The sequence below is a fragment of the Dermacentor andersoni genome, chromosome 3, assembly GCF_023375885.2.
Source record: "Dermacentor andersoni chromosome 3, qqDerAnde1_hic_scaffold, whole genome shotgun sequence".
NCBI classification, from domain to species: Eukaryota; Metazoa; Arthropoda; class Arachnida; order Ixodida; family Ixodidae; genus Dermacentor; species Dermacentor andersoni.
The window spans coordinates 133,190,805-133,214,153 of record NC_092816.1 but is presented as its reverse complement, the minus strand read 5'-3'; the positions used below and the strand labels follow the sequence as shown (position 1 = coordinate 133,214,153).

General features: G+C 46.0%; 1 long non-coding RNA gene across 1 annotated transcript in view; it reads left to right on the top strand.

Moving 5' to 3' along the window:
• Positions 1-20,901, top strand: part of LOC140216767 (uncharacterized) — a 44,151-nt gene extending 23,250 nt beyond the window's left edge. Inside the window, exons 3-4 of the long non-coding RNA XR_011893454.1 lie at positions 10,055-10,118; positions 20,316-20,901. This is a non-coding gene — a long non-coding RNA (uncharacterized lncRNA). The remainder of the gene's footprint in view (positions 1-10,054; positions 10,119-20,315) is intronic.
• Positions 20,902-23,349: the final 2,448 nt, after the last annotated feature.

Sequence of the window (23,349 nt, the reverse complement as noted above, 5' to 3'; positions counted from 1 at the left end):
TTCTTGGTCGGGGAAAATTCTGTGCTATATAAACCGGACTGTCAAGTTTCACAGGACGGAACTGTGCAATCTAATGTGCTAAATAGAAGGCGTTGTACATCCCGCGCTTTTCGAATAAGCCGTTTGTGTGCCTTGGAAATATACATACTGTTGCATATTCAGCGTGTATTATACGTACAAGTTTAACTTGTGATGTATTGTCACATAACACAGAACAGATTCGAGCTCATTCGCACTAGCTTGGTGGTCACATCACACCCCGCTAAATGGCTTGGCGTACGGAGAAGCTCCAGCATTTAATCAGGGGCCAGATAACATAAAACTATTCCGATATGTTTTTATTCCTATCTCCTGACGTCAATGTTGCGTAACCGCCGATGTAAGCATCGGGCAGTCACCCGCAGAACAATCAAACTAAACAGCTGAACAGCTGAACAGAACAATCAAACGCTCTGCTCTTTCATACGAGGTCACTTTTGTTTGCTTGAAAAACGAATAACATTGCTTACGCTGAGCGGCTTGTCTTACCTAATTGGCTTACACACTCTAAAAACAAAGAGAGTTCCGGGCACTCTCTTTGAGGGAGTATCTGCTTGTCCCATATTTCACTCTCTTTCAGAGAGTAGATCGACCCTCTTTGAGAGAGAGTAGGACAACTTTTCCTGACAGAGTTTTATTACTCCACCGCAAGGGAGTGCTAGTACTCTTCCGGAGTGCTAATACTCTCCCCGCAGGTGTAATAGTACTCCCCCCGACCGAGTGCTTCTACCCCTCCAAACTCAGTACTTCTACTCCTCGAAGCCGCGTGTTTCTGCTCCCCCATACAGAGTGCTTGCACTCCTTCAGAACAAAGTGCTAGTACTCTTCCCAATAGTGTGAAAGCACGATGTAGATCCATGATCACGTTAGAATGAATACGCAATACTTACATGAGGGGAATATTTGATTGCTTCATAAGCAGCTCCTGCACTTGTGCTTGGTGAATGGGATGTAACCTGTAGTAGCTGGGTTACTCAAATGAAACATTTTCTCTTAAAAGGTCAAAATCTTTATTGCTCAGTCACAAGACAAACTCAATAATAATTTGAGTAACATACAGACAAACATAACATCAGATTACAATGATGCCCATGAACTTCAGAACACATCTTGTAATAAAACATAAGTATATTTTTTTAAGTTTCATCAGTATTAGTGTAGAAATATTCTTTAATTTCAATTGGCTCCTTGTTTTCAGAAATAAAGTAGAGAATGGAAAGTTAAACATAGAACAAAGGTGTGCAAACTTACAAAGTATTGACACTATGACCGAAGTGAAATGTGCGCCACATTACTGGCACAAAACGCGTTTACTTAGAAGGCATAGGTTACCAGATGAGCCGGTAAGCTTGGGGCTGGTAATGTAGATAAATTGTGCGAGAAACTTTTTTGTGTGCCATATTCCAAGACAGCAGCTCAACGTCCTGTTCAGTGTATGGATGTTCCTGACTGAGATTACAGTGCATTTAGAAATGTGTTGTACATTCTCATGTGAGGCCGCAGGTCTAGCTAGGTTTACTTATGTTTCAGATAGTTATTCATGTATGCGCTGCACCCCATTGTTTCTAATTGTGGCTTGTCGTGGTTCTGTAGCAATATCCTGCCCTGTCTCAAGGCGGTACAGAGGCGTATCATCTTCCCTGTTCAGTCGGCCTCCTCATGAGAGCAGCTTCCTGGTGCAGTTGGCATTGATCCGTTACACTTTCATAAAAATCATATTAAATTTACAATATTATCTGGCGTGTAGCAAATGAGTAGAAAACCAAACTGCAAGCAGCATTGGTGTTAGAATCTTGCGCATCAAATTTCTTGTCATGTATGGTAGCTTTTCATTCCGACTATGGTAAGAATGCTATATTTCTGAGGAGCAGCTTGCATAATTACGTGATCAATTATTGTTACTAATTGAATATGCAATCTAACTAAAATATAGCATGGTTTCAGATGTGAACCATAGAGATGTGATGAATATGCGTCAATTGTGACATAAACATAAGTTCAGGCAGGGAAGATCACGAAAAAGACAAAAAAGAAGCAAAGCATAAATTTATAATGGCACCAATCTGTTTCAAATATCCCTTCCATGCACGTGGATTTTGCATGCGACTATGCATATATTTTCACAATGAAGCAACTATCTGAAACCAAAGCTTTTTTCCTACTGAAGTGGTTAAGATGCGCTAAAGTAAGAAAGATTATCGCACTACACAGATTGTTCGTCTCAAAACAAGTACATATATGTCTGGCAAGATTAATACATCGCCTCACTCTGCACTCTATCTTAAGTCCAGAAATTCACCATGTGCAAAAATGCTTTAATTTTATTTTGCCTTACAAAAATTATGTCTACAGAAGCCATCAAAGTAAGGAGCTTTTGCCTAACACTGTATGTTCGCATCCGCCAATTGATGAACAAGTGTTCTACACAGATGCTCTCAGTTGTTTGCATTGAACGCATCTCTACCTCCACTAGCATACTTGGTTGGCGAGTAGATTGAGTCACCCTAATGCAAATATCAAATACGTGCCAGAAGCTTTCATATGACTATTTCACAGATGGAGAAACCACAATTTTACATTTTAAAAATAATTTTCAATTCCAAGCGACTCTCTGGTTTCTAAGACGTAAGGTGTGCACCACGGTGTACAGTTAAAGGCCTTAATTGCTCCTTGCTTTCACTTCGGGAGGCACGAGTGGTTCTAATGAACTGGTTTCCTGAGCATTCACATAAACGATAATGACTGTTTAAACATGGGATTCTCTTCAACCAAAGCTTCCTCTTTCTGGGACCTAAAAGGAAGCCATACTTCTAAAATTAGGTGTAAAAAGTAGTTAAAAGGGAAGACATGAAAATCTGTCTGATTCATGTCAGTATTTAAAATACAGAATGACAGTGGTTTGTATTTGCACCCTTGCAATCACGTGCTGTTCAATGTATGTAAGCAACTAACCATGCATGAGCTGTTGCTTTTTATAGTAAACACGGGCACCGTACTCATTGCATGTATCATGTCACGAAGCAAATATGCAATTTCATTGTACCCCTATTTTTTATCACATGGATTTATCTGTTGAGAGGCAAGACAAAAAACACTCACTTCTCACAAAACTAATCAGCTTTTTTTAAAACAAATTTCCTAATTTTCAGTGACACTTGCTCCCATGTGTTTGTCTCCAGGGAGCATACTTGATTTTAACTTTCCCATCAGAGACATTACCTAAGTATACCATGTTAAGATGACTACCTAGAGCACGTGAGAATTTTCATCTTGGTGTGACACTGTATTTCGATTTTGTTGACATTCAGTCAAATGGTACGCACAGTATACCCACATTCTAGTCTTCTTGTCCAAATCGCATGGCAATGTATTTTGATTCTTTGGCGTGCGCTGCTCTGCACAACATGGAGACGAGCTGGGCTGGCTCTTTGACATGCTTGTGTCCTTGTAGCTGCCTTCTTGCGTTATCTAAATCGGGTGCCTGAAAAATATCGTGTGCAAGACTCAACACGAGGACATGGTGTAAAACAGCATCAAGACAGTCAAGGTGATGGCTCTAAAAGAAAGTCTTAGCTCTTAGTCTTCCAACTGAACTGCATGCGAAACATCTAAATGACTGCAACAGTCAACTACTGAACTAACATCAATTTTTAGATTTAAACAAAAAAGAAAAACCAAAATTTCGTCCTTGTTCAGCACCAATGGTAACATAATCCTGCTAATATATAGAATACTGGTAATTGTCAGATGTCATAAGTCTGTCATTAGCCTTGTGTGTCGCAAACAGCACTTGAGACACATCCTAAGCACGTGCCCAGTGTGCCCCACGCACCATCTCTGGTTGTGCCACTGCTCAAGCCATATCATAGCTGCAAACATAATGCTCAGTAAGGATGAAAATATTGTCCTCAAGTTCAATGGATATGACTGCATATGCCTATAAAAAAAGGGCTACAAGGCTTGTTATGGCAAGCTTACCCACATTTCAATGATGACAAGAAAGTTCACTGCGGCCTGCATCTAAGTTTACTAAAAGGCCTGAAAGTATTTTCATTTATGAGGTGCGCAATGGCATTCATATTTGGCAGACTCAACTAGTGCTGCAATTTAATGTCTAGCATTTTACATTCTTGAAGGCATGTATAAGTTGCAGCTAGACCGCAGTTATTAGTTTATTAGAGTAAGTTTTTGTTTTGTTTACGACAGACGATGATAACACGGAATAAAGCAAGGTTTTATTTTGATACTTTATTTCCTCACTAAGAATATTAAAGCGATAAGCACATTTTTGTTACACATTAAGCTTGACACCCCCAGTGGAAGGGTGATTTAGCTCTTCATAGGACATACCTCTGAAACGCCAAGTCATATTAGCAAATCCGCAGGAGTGTCCAAAAAATTAAGCATATGCAAAGCGTCCGTGCCATTGTAATTCGACACGGCATCAGTAATATTCGATGCCGATGCATAACTCGCTGTTTGACAGTTCGCCGACTTCGTTGACATACGCACCCCTTCAGATTCACATCGTGTTCAAAAACCACAATAGGAGATATCAAATTAGACATATAATCCCACCATTTCAATACATAAGCAAAAACAGTTCAGTCTTAGGGCGAAACCCCGTGAGAGCGATTTAGTGCGCGACGGCGACGAGCTACGTATGGCTTCGAGCGGCAAAACGAGCCGTCGCTTGAACAGATCGCTCGGTTATGGAAATCTAGAAACCGTCGCTCGTCTCCCGGAAGTAATATGAGCGACTAGTCAATAGCGCGAAGACGGAGCTGGATGTGCATCAGTCAAATACTACCGATTGTCACACGGAATGAGAAAACGATTGGATGTTTATACGTGCATCGATAAGTGCCTACTGCAACACCTTCCGTAATATTTTATTCTGGTTTTTACAGTAAAATATATCAACTTAAGTTACTAAAGCACGCGTGCCGCTAGTTTTGACGCGTATTTGAAGCCCTCATGCCGGCAACACCGGGGAGACGTAGCTCGAGGTCGTCGCTCGCACGGAGTAGGACTTGTGGGCGACGAGCAAACGCGACAGCCATCTCCATCACATCACTTATAGCTGTCGGGCGCAAGACTGCTTATATGGGGTTTATACTTTATTCAGCATAAAACATGAATTCCTCATGCGTTTTCAGTAAGTTCAAGATAACGCGCCCAATGGACACTGGCGCTGCACGTAACTTCAGTGGTTGCAGATTACCATGGGCGAGACACCGTCAAGTGCGCGGCTTATTTATAACGAAAGCATGCCGCCAGCAAAATGATGCTTTCTGTTATGTGCCTCATTTCAAAAGCGTTTCGCACACATTAGACAGTCAAACTGCATAAATTTAATCACCCAAAATGCACCCTAAGCACGCTCCGCATGGGCTCGGAATTATGGGCTGGTGAAGAAACCATTTTAAGCGTCCTCTCGCCTCACGTCTTATTCAAAATATAAGGGTTCTGGCAGCGTTTGCTATTTTCAAAGCTCTTGCAGATAGCGGCAAGTGATAAAATCACATTCAGTTATCGCGACGACTGGCTTTTTCGATTGACATCGAGAGACACAGCGCGCTTGCCTAGTTCGTTGTCAATCGCGTTAACTAGGCGCCGCGACGACTTCTTGGCGATAGCATGTCATATAAACAGAATTACAACCTAAGTTAGAAATCACTTACCGTGGAGGATTTGTTGTTATACCCAATGAATGACGAACGACTGTCGTCTTTTCGCGGCGACGCGAGATGGCTGGCACACGACATCCCTTCGGATGGCCTTCGTAGCTGCTCACTGGACTGATCACCTTTCTCCGGTGCTGTGCTGCTCCGTGATGTTGAGCGCGCGAGCACGGTGGAGCAACTCCGAGTGAAAAAGTAGAGCGCTCGCTCAGCGTTCCTGCTAGAAGCAAAACCGTGTGTTCTTTGCTCAGCGTATGTGAGTGATACATTGCTATTTTCGGGGCCAGCCTCCTACAGTTCAAGCAGAAGATTACGTTACGTTTTGTTCTCTATTGCCGCAAGAGTAGAACGGGCATTCTACTCTCTCTTTGAAGGGCAGAGTAGAAAGCACATTTCACTCTCTCATTGGTGACGGAGTGAACCACGCATTTCACTCCACTCGATATTTTGTGAGAGTAAAACAACGCTTTGAAGAGTAAATCGGTCGCTTTACTCCTGCGATACACTCCCTAGTTTTTAGAGTGCAGGAGGCGAGGAGCACGCCCAAGTGGAGAGAAATTTGATGGAGCCGAGCCACTGCACTGAAAATCGATAACCGGATAAAGGGGCTGGCGCCTGCGTCTGCAATTGTTCCTCTTTCCCTTATTTAACTTGTGGTAGCTGGTCGAAAATCGCGGCGGCGTGCAACGGAAGCTTAAAAATGACGCTAAAATGGATCCTCAGCAAAGAAGAGTAGGCAGCACAAGGGCTTAAACGTGCCGAAAGTGCTCGAAAAGGTTACGCGGCCACGCAAGAAGTTTTATTATACGCAAATAAACACATGCTTTCCGGCTGGTGCGGGTAGCCAGTGCATGAGCGATCGGCGGCAGCCATCCTTTATTCCTTTCGGAACAGGGAGCCTGCGGCTATTCAGAAAACTCAGTTTTGTTCGGCATATTAGTGCATCTTTAACACGGTTTTGTTTTTGCGGCTTTGTGACGTCCCGTGACAGGCAGGTGAAGTGGGTGCAGCCCGAAAGCTTTTGGCCAACAGCGGAGGGTTGGTGGAGAAAATACGTCAAATCTGAAATAACTATTTTGCTTTTGTGTGGTCAAATAATGCATAATCAATGTGTACACGTCATATCAGGTGGGGAGCTATTGCGGTTTTCATGACGTCACGCCACAGCCAGGTGATGTCGGGGCGGTCCAAGAAAGTTTTTGACCAATCGCGTAGGGCTGATTGCAGAATTGGAATAGAACTGAATTATGGGGTTTTACGTGCCAAAACCACTTTCTGATTATGAGGCACGCCGTAGTGGGGGACTCCGGAAATTTCGACCACCTGGGGTTCTTTAACGGGCACCTAAATCTAAGTACACGGGTGTTTCCGCATTTCGCCCCCATCTAAATGCAGCCTCCGTGGCCGGGATTCAATCCCGCGACCTCGTGCTCAGCAGCCCAACACCATAGCCACTGAGCAACCACGGCGGGTCAGAATTGGAATAGAAAAGTTGGGAATAGTTTTACGTTATAGCGACTCCGGTAGCGCTTTCGTTTAAAATATTGGGTGCTTAATACGTGTTCTTTCGCCATATTTTATAAGATTGTCCGGGCTGAATAAAGATTGTAGTACATGTGTACGCAAATGCACTAGCGTCATGTGCGGCTAGTATTTGTGTGGCTAGCCACATGGGTGCTTAGCGATTGCGCACATGTACATTTCAGTTACTTTGTCCTTTTGAGTGAATAGCACAGTGCAGTCAACAGAGCGTTGTCAAGGCTATGCTCTCTTTCCTAATTACATCATGCCACGAGGTTAAGTGCAGGTCGAGCTGGTGTGTGATCGATCAATAGAATTAAAAAAGCAGCTCAGAAAATGCACGCACGCACACGCACACGCACGCACACACACACACACACACACACACACACACACACACACACACACACACACACACACACACACACACACACATGCACGCACACGCACGCACACACACGCTCACACACGCACACACACACGCACGCACGCGTGCACGCACCCACAAAACAAGCGGCGCACTGGACGAATGCAAGAGCTCTTTGGTTCAGCATTTCGTTCTCTGTAGTTTTTGTTTCTTGTTCGCGCGTTTACTTCCATGCTTTTCTCTTTACGCAAAAATACCTGGACGCCGGAACAACATAGTCTGTGTTGTGGTTCAGCTGAGCAGTAAGCATTCGACAGTGGCGGTACTTAGTACCTCCCATGAGATACTTTGTCACCCTTATTTCTCCCTATCCACCCAATCGCAGTAATTGCTAGAAAGGACTTCGCCCTGTCATCTGCTAGCCGACTGGTTAGCCCAGACGGTAGAGCGACTGCCCCGGAACGGTGGTGGTTCCGGGTTCGAGTCCCAAACTAGGACGAGCTTTTCTTTAACTGCGAGGCTTTTCATTAAAGGAACCCGTATGGGTTTCCTTTGCAGCAACTGGTACGATTGGGTGGATGTCTGATTTTCCCTTTATTAATTACTTCTCTCCACCTTGCGGGTTTGCGCAGAACTATTACGTTAAAACTGAACAAGTTCGAATGCTTTTTCATATGGAAACTTTGTTACATCTTTCAGGGTAGCCAACTTCACCAATCTCAGAATTACGGTAAAGCGTCCAGTGAGAATGTTGTAGTCCGGTAGAGCACGTTCGAGAAAACATATAGGATTGAGCGGGTCTACCTTAGAACCTTTAGTAAAATAATTAATATGCCACATAACAAAGAATGTGACATGGAGAAATATGAATGAAACACACGAGACGATTCACAGGCATGGTCCGATTGCAGTGCTGTGTATGGACGAATTGTTACATTAACATAGTGCGCTGACCATGGAAATGAGAGAACCGCGATGACGCAGGTGTCGTCAGCAAAACTCACGCCAGCGCTGTCTAGAAGAAACCTTTGCAGCGTCCATAGTAAAGCACTGCGTAGTTTAAGAATGCTATACATTACAATTTAACAAATGAAGTATTTACGCAGTTAAAAAAAAGACAGAATGCTACCTTTGCTTGATTGTACATTTACTTCACACCTTCGTTACTTCATTACCACGGCTGCCGTAATTCTTCTCATTGTATAGTGAGGGTAACCACTCCCGCAGCCTCGGTGTGTTGAGGCAGCATGCCAGAGCAATAGTGGCCAGCTGCCTGCTTTAGGGCCACGCAATACTTCACATCTGCAGTTTAACGAGCGCTTGTGGTGACGCGGGTGGAGTGGATTCAAAGTGCTTCATGGTGCGCGTAGTAGTCATTTTGTATGCTAGTAGTGTTTACGTGTTGACGCTAACTAGCGCCACCAGGGAGCGCTGGCCAGACAGTGTTCACTGTAGCAGAGACGGCTCTCTGTGTAAGACCCCAGGGTGCAACTTCTTCTCCTCGTTGCTGTTCCGCCATTTCGAGCAGTATCAATGAATGGAAAATACAGCGATATGATTGGGCGTCAGCAGCATCTGCAATGCTTCGATAACTTGGCGAATTAAAGATGCGCAAGTACACATTTGTGCGTGAAACTTGACAAGCCACAAACTCGCCCGCCCTCCTCCCTAAAAGAAATGAATTGTTTCCCATGCATGAGAAAATTTGGAACGCCAAGTATGGACGGCTGTCCTCAATTTCCAGTTACATTCATAGGCATAAGAGAAAATGGGCACTAACATGGAAACGCTGATATGTACAAGCCATAGCACCAAACAATCTCCCAGCATTTTAAGTAGGGCTGCGCCTGGTTGTTCGCATCCCTTGTATCGCCATGCCTCTCGAGAAGGAGCGAACAATAACTGGGCACATCTTCTGGCGGATCCCCGCACTTACATTATTTTTATCTATAGTCGTTATTACGTAGCACAGTACTACGGTGACCACATAGCAAGACCGTCGGCAATCGCATCGAGACCGTGATACGGGCCGCATAGGCTATAACTGGGTGCCTCAATCGCAGACAGGCGCGAAGCTATCCAGGAACCCAAGGCTTCGTAAGCCCGGAGTGCGATTCTGATCAGGCGTGCCACTGCGCAAGTCAACGTGCTTTCAATGACGAAATCAGAAAACAAACCAGCGGATGCAAAGAATGAACTATTTTCGAGAAAGGTGTTACAAGGGGTTGGTAAAGAGCGAATGAATTATGAGGCTGACATAGTTGATAACGGCGAAATGGAGATAAATGAGGGGGAATTTCATCTTGAAGCTTGCCTTATTAGCCAATGGTGTTCATGGCTTTTGTGCAGGGCATCGCCTCTCGCGCAAGTAGGAAGGGGACGCGCGAAATAGGCGAAAATGACAGGCAAAGTGACATAAAAATTGTGTGCTTTTTCTTTGCAGCCCGGGTCGTATCAAGACGTTGATTGGGAAAAGGCCTGAGCTCAGCGTAGAGGAACACATGGAGGTACGTGCCATAAATAGTAATATAATGATTCTAATAATGAGAAAGAACTCGGCAGAATTCGTGAATCGTGCATGATTGTCTGATGTGCTCCAGATGTATTCGTACTAAGTATTTTCTTGAGTGTAGAGTAGCATTTAATGTCAGAAGCCGCATTATGTCTGTGTTTAAAATAATGGGGTTTTATGTGCGAAAACGTGCGTCTGTGATTAAAGGCGCTCCAGGACTGCACGGCAGCACTGACATGCGAAACATTAATTTAGGAAATATCAGTTTGCTTGAAATAGTGTTTAGTGCTTCAATTTTTGCATATTTAGTTTCCTCTTGAAGCCCCTTTAACCATGGGCACCCTGTCGAAGCTGATATTGAATGTGACTGTCTATGCGCAAGGTTAAATTTTCTAACTGCAACTGATTTGCTTCTTTCTAATGTAACTTCTTTTATATTTTATTTATTCGTCATACTCTCAGGGTTGCAGGCATTATACAAGGGAGTGGTATAAAGTGTGATACATAGTAAACAAGAAACGCTGTAAGAGAGAAAAAAAAGTCGGATAGAAGAGTTTCCTGTGATACGATATTGGCTACGGTCATAAAAGAAAACAAAAAATGTGAAAATTCTTGGTAATACGTTGTCAGGCAAAGTTTTAAGAAGAAATCGCCGACGATTACGATACTCTCTAATGCAAAATTTCAGCGCAGCTCTATACGTGTTTTCATCTCGCGATATATTGGCTGGTGTGGACAATGCGTCTCGTGCGGCACGCTGCAAACGGAGAGAAGTTTGGCGCCAGTGCCTCGCTAATCTGGGGATCGCGAGAGCCGCGGGGGCAGCGCGTGGGTGACGCGTGGGCGCGATACGCAGAAGCCGCCGGCGAAGAAACGTCCAAGACAAGGCGCGCTACTCTGGCGCCATCTTGTAGCCGCCGTTCTCGCACTTATCTTTTCTTCTCACGCTTTCGTCGTGCCTTCCCCCGCTTTCCTACTCGCGCCACTGCTCTCTCACCGCATTTTAACGCGACAGCGTTAAGGAGCTCGTGTCGCAGAAAAGCCGGTGTCGTCGGCGTCGGCGGCGTTGGCCATGAGAGAAAAATGCCGGAAGGCAATTCATAAATAAAAACAACTTTCAAGATAGGCTGGGTGGGAATCGAACCGGGGTCTCTGGAGTGTGAGGCGGAGACGCTACCACTCAGCCTTGAGCTCGATCGTTCAAAGTGGGACAAAAACGCCTCTAGTGAATGCGGTGTTGACTTACAAGCGTGCCGTAGAAAGTTATGCTGCTGCGTATATCGGTAATTATGAGCATGTAAATTACAGAAGTCGTAGTTAAACGCGTAGCGAAATACGTTTCCGCTACATTTCTTCTGCGCTTTCCGCACACGCAGAGCCATCTTGCGGCAAACACAGAAGACCCCCTCCTCGCAATGTACGGCGCGGCCCCGACAGGTGGCGCACCACGCGCGCATTGGGACTCTGCGGGGACCGGCGCGAGGCGCGTCGCCGCCCGGTTGTCCGTGCCGATCACGACGTTCCGAGACGCCGAGTTCTTTGGTTCGTTCCGCTTGCTCAGGCGCACGTTTCGCTGCCGCGCTGAACGCTGCGTCGACGAGGGTGACGCCCGCGGTGTTGGCATAAGCTTTGATTAGGGAGGTAGCTCGTGCCTTCCTGCGTTCTTTGTGGTGGTCTGGCTACATGTTTTTGGGAATAGGGTCGGCTTGTATCCATTGCTGAATGTCGCGTGGTATTGACTGTTTGTCTCCATGTTGACGGTGGTAAGCGATATGAAGCTTGGTTAGAATGCTGCGGCCCGTTTCCGTGAGGGTAAGCCGCTCTAGTTGAGAGTTACGTTGGGCTTCGATTAACTCGTCTAGCGTGTTGTGGATACCTAATTATAGTAGAAGTTCCGTACTGGTGTGGTTGGGTAGTCCTAAGGCCTGCTTATAGGCTCCTCTGATGATGATGTCCAGTTTAGTCTATTCAGCTTTGTACCAGTTGAGAAAGGGCGCAACGTAAGTAATGTGACAGATGATAAAAGATTGGGCAAGGCGGATGAGGCTTTCCTTCTTCATACCCCCTCGTCTGTTGGTCGCTCATTTCAGCAGTCTGGATGTATTGGCGGTCTGTCGAAGGATCTTGGATATAGCCGTAGAGTTAGCTCCGTTGGCTTCTATGGTCATACCAAGGATGCGGATGCTAGGGACCACGGTTATGAGTCTGCCATCCCTCAGATGGACTTCGATTTCCTCGTATTCGCGTTTCTTCGTGGAACCCCGTGGGGGGCGTCCACGGAGTGTTGGGCGGTATAGTAGAAGCTCCGACTTTTCAGGGGAACAGCAGAGTCCCGTGCCTTCAAGATAATCTTCTACGACGTCAATGGCGTTTTGTAGGGCAGCCTCGATTTGGCCGTCACTGCCCTTTGCAGCCCAGATTGTAATGCCGTCGGCGTATATGGTGTGTTCAAAGCCGTCGAGTTTTTGTAGTTCTTGTGCTAATCCGAGCATAACCAGATTAAACAGTATTGGGGAAATTACAGAACCTTGCGGTGTGCCCGTGCTGCCGAGGGTGAGTTCCTCCGATCGAATGTCTCCGACTGACAGGAAGGCCTTCCGATTGAATAGAAAGTCTCTTACGTAGTTGTAAGTGCGTTCTCCAAGGTTGAGCAAGGAGATGCGTTCGAAGATGGTGGAGTGCCTTATGTTATCGAAGGCGCGCTCGAGGTCGAGGCCCAAGATCGCCTTCGTCTGACGGGATTTGCCATCTAGAATTTGATGCTGAAGTTGGAGCATAGCGTCTTCGGTGGAAAGATGCTGTCTAAAGCCAATTATCGTGTGGGGGTAAACAGATGTGTCCTCGAGGTGAGTGTTTACCCGGGTTAGGGGAGCGTGCTCCATGACCTTGCCTACGCATGAAGTTAGCGATATGGGCCGGAGATTGGCGAGGCTAGATGGCTTACCGGGTTTGGGGATGAGAATTACTTTGGCCGTTTTCCATGTCGGAGGATTGGATCCTTGGCGCCAGCAGTTGTTGATGTATTCGGTGAGTTATTGCACCGAGGGGTCACCTAGATTTCTTAGTGTTTTATTCGTAACACCATCTGGGCCTGGCGCCGAACGGCTGTTCAGCTTGCGCAGGGCAGCATGAATCTCTGTCACGCTGAAATCTTAATCAAGGGCAGGGTTGGAGGTCCCTGTGTATGGCCCGTGAGGTTGAGTGAGCCCAGATGGGATGTACTTTTGACATAAGCTATTCTTAAAGTGGTCCTGGCCATGTGTCTTGCTTTCTGTGAATAAAAGCTTGGTGAGACGATCTTGTTGATAAGAGCGGGTGGTGGTGCTATCAATCAAATGTTTGAGGATTTTCCACGAGCGGGGGTGGTGGAGTTGCCTGTCTAGAGAGTGACAGAGCTCTGTCCATTGCTGTTGACTTTTAACGCGGCAGTGTGCTTCACTTTCCTTGTTGAGAAGTGCGACCTTCCGTCTGAGTCTTCTATTGAGCAGTTGTCCCTTCCATCTAGAGAGGATGGATGATTTGGCCTCGATAAGGTGGGTGAGTCTGCTGTCCATGCGCTCAGTCGGGGCATCTGTTGTGATAATGGGGGTGGCCGATTTAGTATCAGACAGTAGATCGCATGGTCATGATTCTATGTCGGTAATGGGAGTGTCCGTCGTTGCTGTTACACGGCGTTTACGGAACGCATCCCAGTCCGTCCAAGTAAAGTCCCTTGTTCTTCACATAACGGCTGTTAGGTGTGGGAGAGTAATTTCGATGATAGAGTGATCCCTCCCGAGGTCGTGTTGGGTGTTGCGCCAATGGACGTTGTGTGCGTTTTTGGTGAAAGTGAGGTCTGGTGTCGTGTCTCGTTAAGTAGAAGTGCCGAGGCAAGTGGAGAAAGCTGGGTCAGTAATGGGTGTAAGCCCGAGATCATGGTAGTCTTGCCATAAATTACGACCTGCAACAGAGCTGTGTCTGTAATCCCATCCTGTGTGCGGGAGATTGAAGTCACCTCCGATGATAAGGGGGCTGCTGCCTGCGATGTTAAGGGCCTTCTTGAAGAGGGTCAGAAATCTGCTATGGCGTTGAGATGGAGTATGGTAGATAGTATGGTAGATATTGAAGTTGAATATTCCTTCCTTTCGTTTTCTGTGTGGGATGAGCTCAATGAAGAGGTGTTCGATACGCCGATCGTGGAGATCGTGTTCGATTGCAGTAATTCTTTTTCGAACGAGTGTGGAGACTCAGTGTGGAGCGTTGTTCGCGGTGAAAGGTTGATATCCTGTAAGGTTGACGGGAATGTCGTGCGTTTCCTGGAGTAAGATTACGTCGGGTTGACATGAACTACTACGGAGGTGTTGACGGAGAATGGGTTGTTTATGGAGGTAGCCACGCCAGTTCCACTGCCAGAATGTTGTGTCAGTGTTAGTGTGGGCCATGATGAAGGATAGGGGATGCCACAGGTGGCGGGGTGGCGGCGACGGTTCCTGTGGTGTCCATGGCTACGGCTTGAGCGGTGGAAGCGATTTGTGTGAAAAGGGTCTGAATATTAGCTTCCATGGCGGTGACTCCGTGCATAAGGGCGATTAGAGAATTCTGTAAAGTTTCCACCGTGCTTTGGAGTGTTACAAGCATATCCTTGACTTCCGAGTGTACTTGGCCCTGAGCTCCTTCTTGGAGGGCTCGCTTTTTTGGGGCTGTTCTTGAGAGTTCTTCGAGTTGGCTGTTGGTAGCGGGTTCTGGAGTGTTGGGTGTGGGTGGGGTTTTGGGCTGTTTGAGGCTGTGAACCTCCTGGGTAAGCTTTTGAATTAAATCACGCATAACTGCGTTTTCTTTCTTAAGCTCTTCGATATCGGTGTTGTCTGTGTTGGGTTTAGGCAGTGGGGGGGCTATTACGTGACCCTCTCGCGAGAGCCCCGTCAGGGCCTCTGCGAAGCTCAGCTTTGCTGAGGTATATCTGGCTCCTGGAGTCGACGTGGATCTTGACCTGGAATGGCCCGACCTCGGTCTGTAGAGGGAGGGGGACCGAGACCGGTGCTTGGTCTGCATGGAGGGAAAATCTTCTGATTGAAGGGCTGGATGCTGTGCTACTCGTTGTTTTCCGAGGCGTCTTCGTATAATGTACGGCGTTTTGTATCTGGCAGTACAAGCTTTGTCCGCTGTGGGGTGGGGCCCACCACACAACGTGCACTTGGGTGTACACTGGTGATCTTGATCTTGGTTGCGAGCTCCGTAGCCCCGGTAGATCTTGTTATTAGGGAACGGGCAAACGTCCATGCGGTGCCCGAGCCGGCCGCAGTGGTAACAGATATTGATCTGCTTGCGGTACAGGGAGCACGGGATTAGTGTTGCGTCATACCGAACCATGTATGGTACGTTAGGTCCGTCGAAGGCAATGACGATGGTCGTGGTGGAACTGATTCGCTTTGCGGCCAGGGTTAGAGGATTACGATCATTTATGATGTTAGCGTCGACTTGTCTGGTGTTATCGGTGAGAGGGATGCCTCTGATGACTCCTTTGGTAGTATTATCTGGGGCGGCTTCGTACGCGCAGACCTCGTGGGTCATTCCGTTGACTTGGATGGACTTGATTCTTACATACCGGTCCGCATTTTGCCGGCTGGGCGTGCTGATCACCATGATGTTTTGCTGGTTGTTCGAGCAGATTGTGTCGTTTTGACTGTCTTCTGGGCAAAGTTGCGTTGCTTGAAGAATAGCGGCAGTCACTGTAGGGCTGCCGACCTTGGAAATATTGAGTGCTCCTTTGGGTCTGACGATGATCTTGATCTCATTTGCTGGTAGAGGGAGCATGCGCCCGGCCTTGAGAACCTGAGTCCTAACATGCTGCCTGGGTATATAGCGAGAGAGAGAGTCTCGCGTCCTAGGTTGTTGTTCTTGGGATAGTTTTCGGCCCCATTGCTCGTCTGGGCGACGGGCGGTACACCGACGGGAACGGCCGGTACACCAGCCCATCTCGGTGGTTAACTCTTCTGGAAAAATATGTTTGCCACATACTTGGACTTCCATGCTTCGCTGATTTGGCCAGGGGCTTGTGCGTCATAGCAGAGCTCGCACGGACACGCGCGGGAACGTTTCAGGTAGCCCGGTAGGCCGAGCACCTAGCGCACGCGCTTAGCCTTAGCGCGGCGACGGCGTGCTCGTAACACAAAAGTGGTCGCAGTCCCGGAAAAATAAATGTCCAACCTGATAACTCGGTATCTACAGAGTCCTGGTGGTCTCACGGTTCGAATGGTCTTTCCGCGTAAGGAAAAATAAATTAAGAGACAACCACTCTTCAAACCATTTCCCTGTTACCGAAGTTTGCTAAGGCAGTATTACAACTGTCGATACTAGTATATTATTTTAGCGCTATCGTAAGAGGTATCTCTATCTACGTGTGCTTATATTTTAGGCTGTATGTTCGTGAATTTACCTCTTTGTAGGTATACACATTTACATTCAAATTCTAAATGACCTCATAGGACCAAGTCGTACGATCAAGGTACTGACACGTGTAAATGTTGATCTTTCTCGGGTGACCACGTTTCACCGCTCAACAAATGTTATCGCACTGTGCACGACGCGCCTGCATGTATATGAAGTTTCTGGAATGTTACCGATGCTTCTATCCGCTATCTGTTGTTGCCGATCCTTGTGGTATCTGATTTCATCGCGTGACGCGAATGGTGTAGAACATTGTGGAAGACACGCGGGTCCCAGCGATTTGTCTGGAACAGTCGACGACTGCGGTGTAAATGCCGACGCTTTTGACCCGCTGATCAGAGTTTCGACGATCGCCGACTGCGTTCGCCGTTGTCGTTGTGCTTTAAGTGTGGCCGGTTTTGTCGGCACAGGTTCGCCCAATAAAAGCGAGTTTAGTCGTTCACAGTATTTCTACTATGTTCTTTAACGTCACTACCAGGTGACAGTATATATATATATATATATATAGAAGTCGGGCCTGGTCATGCATACATAGGCCCTGGCTAAGCTTGGTAACGAAAGTCCGGGCGGGGCACGGGCGGGGCACGGGCTGTGCTCAGTCATATACGCCCACGCACGGTGTGAGCTCTCGCTTCATAAAGCGGGCCCGGGCCCGGGAAGAGCACTTAGGCCCGTGCTGTGCTCTACAATGCCTAGCGGGCAGAGTAGGCAGAGTGGTCAGACAAGCAGAGTGGGCAATGCCTAGTGGGCAGAGTTTCGAGCCGCACTTCCTTACAGATCGAAAATTTCCGCAAAGCTTTTCGGCAACAATTTCGAGCATGAGAAAAATATATGGATTACTGTTTCATGCTGAAGTAAAAAAAAAACGGCCAAGAAAGCTCCCTGCAAGTAACTTTTCTTTTTCAAATAATATCGCAAGGTGTTGAAAAATTGTCTGTATAATTACCAGCTTTTCCTTTTCATCACAGTTTCCTATTATCTATGGCAACTTTCATATAATGCCCATGAAACGTCCCGTTTTGCTAGGTTAGAAATAGGTGGCTGCCAGACTGGCTGTATTTAAGCGGTACTTTAGTGTTGCGGGGAAGTTACTGCTGTTCAATTACCTTAGTACGTGGTCATTTATACGTTGCCAAATGGCTATGGTAAAAGCTGCGCCAAACGCGCCAAGCGCGCCAAACGTGCGGATATGTTTTTTGTAAACCTACGATGTTTTGGCAAACAAGCAGCATTAGCCGTTCCTTTCCCGACAACCGCTGCGAACAAGTTCAGAATGACAGATTATTTATTGAAAGCTACCTACATTCATTGGGTCCATAACATGTCCGTCATGTAAAAAAACTTCGGCCTCCGGTTGTGGGGTCCTGACAGTAGCTCCTCAGGATCAAATAAAGTTTATTGTTTGTCTGTCGGCGACACTTTTCGGCAGTACGTATGTGTGACATCACCAATTTCATAGCACCTTCTCGTACTTCAACAGCTCGCTGTAGTAAAAATCTCAATTTATTATGGCGAGCATTTAATGGCAGCATTATTCTCAATGTCAACATAACGTTTTTGCTTTTTTTTCCCCTAACCTCTCATGACAAAGAAGTTTCCGGTTCACTTTTACTGATGCTGAAGACATATTAACGCCTAGTACATTTCTTTAGCGTACATTTATGATAGTCAAATTGTCTACCTCACATCGTCTATTGAATGAAATTGTCTTTCTGAAACATCTTCACACAACTCTCATTCTATAAACGCACCAGATCAGGTTCAGGAGTCAGACAACCTGCCACCATCTGACGACAGCATGAAGGCCTGCAGAGAAATTCCGAAATTTTATGAGAATTCAAGCAATGCTAACATGGCTTCCCTTGATATATTGAGACTGGCGGCAAAGAAAAGGGGAGCCATTTCCTTGCCCGCTACTAGTCACTGAGTTACATTTATGAAAATAATTTGGTGGAGGTTGGGCGGACGGGGGAGGAGATACTACGGCAAGAACTCAGACAAAACTATAGGACGCGCTTACTTTGATGGTAAGAAATGCAGCCGCAGTGCAGCTGGTACTGAATACTGCACAGAACTGCCAATATCGTTTCTCAGATATGAGCGACCTTTCAGAGAGGCAACTTCGCACTCGATGAAGACGCTAGCAATGTTTGTGCCAGACATCTGTGCAGCGGCTGGGCAGTGCATCTTACGCAGGACATAGTGACAACTTTCATGGCCTCCCCCCTGCATGAGACCATTACCGAGACAATTTTTGCTGTAGCTTTTAATTCGTAAAAGGCCGGACCACTTATCCCGCTGCAAGTGACGCATATGTGGACCATTCCTCTCCGCACAAAACAAAATTACGCTATCTGACATAAAAGCCGTTACAAAATTTCATGGCACATTGAGCAGTATCAGTGTTTTGCTCGCAGAGTGAATGAATATGAAGTTCCTAATTGTTAACTTCAACGAGCTCATTTTTCTTGCGCAACTTCGGTTATATTGTACCTCTCTGTTCCTTTTTTTTGTGCTTCGGGGAAAGAATGTAGAATATTTTTCTCGGAATTATCGGTTTGTTTCCGAGCCCTCACTTCGGTGGCATGTCGCGATACTGCGTGACAAGTTCGCCACTCGTCTTGGAGGGCTTGTGCGCAGCAGACCGGAAACGCGCGTTCAGGACCCAAGAAGTGCATGTATACGCCTCGCAACATCCATAGCCACGGACAGAGTCACGGACCGGGCTGAAGTAAACGTTAATACAAGCGCGGCTGTCATCGTCCAAGTGAGGTATTAAGCAGGAAGTACTTTTAGCGACCGTTGTCGGCGACTTTCCAGTGGCCTTAAGCCAAAAGCCACCGCCGTTATCCGGCCATCGTTGCGAAAACAAAACGAGATCATCCGGGCAACCTGCAAAAACATAACAAAATGCAGTCGCTAGCCTCCAGGCCTTTGTATACGGCCGCACTGCATACGCTAGTCACTTTGGATAAAAGTTTTAAGAAATCTTGCCCCTTGTTTATCTCAATGTATGTTCACAATCTCACTCAAAGTGTGACTTCTAGTACGCTGAAGCTTTATGTGTATATTAAGCTTTATATGTAATTTAAGATACAGCGCACCATACACTTGATACAGCGTACACCGTACACCGTGCACTTTTGGTGCAGAGAAAGAGTTGCCTGTGCTCTTTTCAACGCCACCAGTCCGTGAGTTCCGCGGCGCAAGTGTTGTGCGGCCTCCTTCAAGAGATGGCGCCACGTTGCGTGACGAGGCCGTCAGCGTCCGGCGCGCTGCAGATAGTTGTGAGGTGGTTGTGTGCAATCGTCGTAATTACTCCAACCAACCTGCTTTGCCGGCAGCCATTTCAAGCTTACATCTATGCTGTCGATTATGGAAGAGCCAGCATTTTTTTACCAAAGAATATCTCGCTGCGCGATTCTTCGCCACCCAGCATTCTTTGCATGGTGAACTTGGGCCCGAAATGAAATTGCAAAATGGTGAATGAGTTGAAAAATGTTTGTCCAAAGGTGTACGAGTGCCAGTATGAACCATACCAGGGGGTACCGGACAAGTCAGTTGGAGTGGAAATGGGCATGATTTGTTTCTTCAGATGGTGTTTCCCAATTATTGTGATTTTGAGGTCCGGAGGGCCGCTCTGTTTCTTCTATTTTATGTGCAATGCATGCAATGACTGTAAGGCTCGCCTAATTTGCTGGATAAAATTTGCAGTAAATTATTACATTCCCGTGCTGTTTGCTGTCTGACCTCTTTGTTCGTGCAGCTGATTGACAAAATGGCTGGTCCTCTGCATGCTCTGGGACGAACGGGCACAACGGATGAAGTTGCCGACTGCATCGCTTTCCTGGCATCTGATGATGCCGCGTTTGTCACGGGGACCATTACGCCCGTCGAGGGAGGCTGGATCCTTCTCTCCAGCATCTCGGGTCCCGCCCTAGTGTCGGATACGCACAAGACTGCGTGAGAAGCGAAGGACATAGTCTTGTCATGCTATACAATGCAAGATCTAAGTACAGGCTACACTTTAAATAACCCCCTGTGTTGTAAATCAATAAATGTTTGGCGACTCAAGCTCCTCAGCGAAACAATTTCGCTTCTTCTGAGCTTTGTGAGGCTAAAGAGGAACGCATACAAGGCCCTGCAATACAGTAAATATTGGACGAAGCGTTACGCGTGCTAAAGCGAATTGCTTACAAGGTGCAGGTTTCATTATGAAGGACGCACGTCGAACGTGCTGCCTTCTTTAAGCACTTCGCACCTAAGGGCAAAATAACGTTATCTGCAGAGTGCCATGCGGCCCCTTCATGACCGTGGCTAAAAATATTGAATAAAGTTCTTGCTTTTCTTTCTTTGCGTTTCTTTTGCAAAAATACATTGTGTCCCTACAGAGTGACCCCCGTTGTGGTTGTATGTTATTGTGATGAAGGCACTCTGATAAATACTTAATCAAGCGGCAATGTGAAAGAAGCTAGCAAAACAAGCTGCACACTACTTGGCATAATAAAACGAACTTTTGTTCAGAACACAGTTTCTTTATTAACATTCTTTGTCGCCACTACATGTTGTGCAGAATGTCGGCTCCAAAAAGACCGCTGAAAAAGTTGATTAAAGCTCACTGAAAAATTCATGGCAATGAAGATGTACGGTTTCTTGGGCATGTAAAAGGCAATGTCATTGCAAAAATAAAAGGAATAAGTGAATGGGAAGTGGAAAATAAGTGAATCGAAGCGTACAGGACGCAGCCACCAAACTTCCAATCTGTTAGTCGCATTTCTTTAAGTATTATTTGGCTTTCTCAAAATCAAAAGGAGAAAATAAGCAGTTATAGCCTCATGCCACTTGGAGATGGTGCACTTATCACCCTAATGTACTTAAGCGGCTGCTTCCAAATCCAGCATTGGCTACTTTTAAGCGGCTTGGAACACTATTCTATCAAATCAAACAATGGCCCAACTATTCAAGGACGTCTTCTCGCGAATATGATGCCGCAAAAAAATTTTCGAATCCTTCAACTAGAAGCCAAGTTAGTCGTATCGATACCTTGCTTTCCCTTTTATTTCGTTCCCGCAAGCGCGTTAGGAGCTACACAGTGGAGCAACCAAGGACAAAGCCCCAGCCAAAGATTGAGTGTTGCGGAGGCGACGGAGCTCGTCGCTGCAACATGTGGCAACAGCAGCAGACTGCGCCACTTAGTGTGCCGCTACGATCGCGGATGCCACGCGCAGCAGACGCAGCTACGCGCAGTGCAAACGCGAAATTAACTTCCTGTCTTTTTTAGATGGCAGACATATATCCGTTTCACTCGTTTAACTAAAATTAGCAATTGTGTAATAGGCTCTCGTTATAACAAAACTAGACAATAGCATCGGTGGACGACCTGCTTTCGATGACGCTGTACGGTGGCGCTGCGGAAGCGAGAGCAAGCGATCTTTCGCTGTTGTTTGACAGTAGTTCAAAGATAGAGAGAAAGAAATATGAAGAGGAAATGCAGGGAGGTTAATTAGATATTAGTCTCTGGTTAGCTATTCTACACAGGGGTTCGAAGATGGGGGTTAGAAAGAGGACAGATGGGAAAGCTTTAAAAAAAAATCAAACAGTAGATCAAGAATTCACTGCTGAAGGCAGTGGAGCAATATCTGGCTCACATGTTCACAGCAACTTCAGAAAGCAGTTCACCACTATCCAATATGTTACTCAAGCTAGATAATATAATATGTCGCCTGAAGGCTTATAATCACAAAGTGATAGTGCTCTAACTTTCGCATAAGTTACAATAATGCATTCCATGTTATTCAGTGGATTTCGACCCTTTAGTTTGCTTTTGTTTTTCGCTTTCGTGCCCTGGGAAAAAGCGAGAACAAGCGGGCTTTTCCAAAATTATCTGAGTTTTTCTTTTTGTCTGAGCCCGGGCATTTTTACTCAGAACAGCACGTTATTCAAGAAAAAAAGAAATATATTTCATCGAGTGCTTCAAATAAATTGCTTGCTTCCTGCCGAACTCAGGTAGCGAGAGGAACATTGTTAAAGAACAGATGCATACTGTTGTGTAAAAATTGAGAAAGCAATATAAAGCAGGAAGCTTTCACTCCTGAAAAAATAGCGTTTCGCACGTTGCCCTACGGCAATATTTCAGTGAAGTTCGAGATCAGTATAAGTGCACTGTGTAATAAACTCAATTGTTTTATTGGGACTAAACTTTAAGTAAGTTCAGCCGCAACATAGGCAACATTGAGACTCTGCAGCCAACTTAGGAACTGAGATAAGGGCTCGCGCTCACGACAGCATACACACCCACATGTCCCGTACCTTCACGTAATAATAATAATAATAATAATAATAATAATAATAATAATAATAATAATAATAATAATAATAAGAATAATAATAATAATGTAAGCGCAACATATGCCGCACTTTCATCGTCCGTTTGAAGTACCTGCAGTACTATGGTGATGGTGATTCAAAGAGCTATGCCACTGTAAAGGACATGTATAAAGAAAACAGCGTGCAGAAACATGAATGCATTGGGCATGTCCAGAAGCGTGTCAGCTGCCGCCTGAGGAAACTCAAGAAAGCAGTGCAGGGGCTTGGTGGTAAAGGAAATTTGATTGATGCCCTTGCTGACCAGCTGCAAAACTACTATGGGTTCGCTATAGGAGCTAATGTGGGAAACCTTTCAGAGATGAATTGCCACCCTGGTGAGCCTCTTCCCATGCAGCTCTACAGATGCGCAACCACGACACGACGTGTGCCCAGTAGGACCTAACAGCTGGTGCGGGTACAAAAGGGTAGAATCA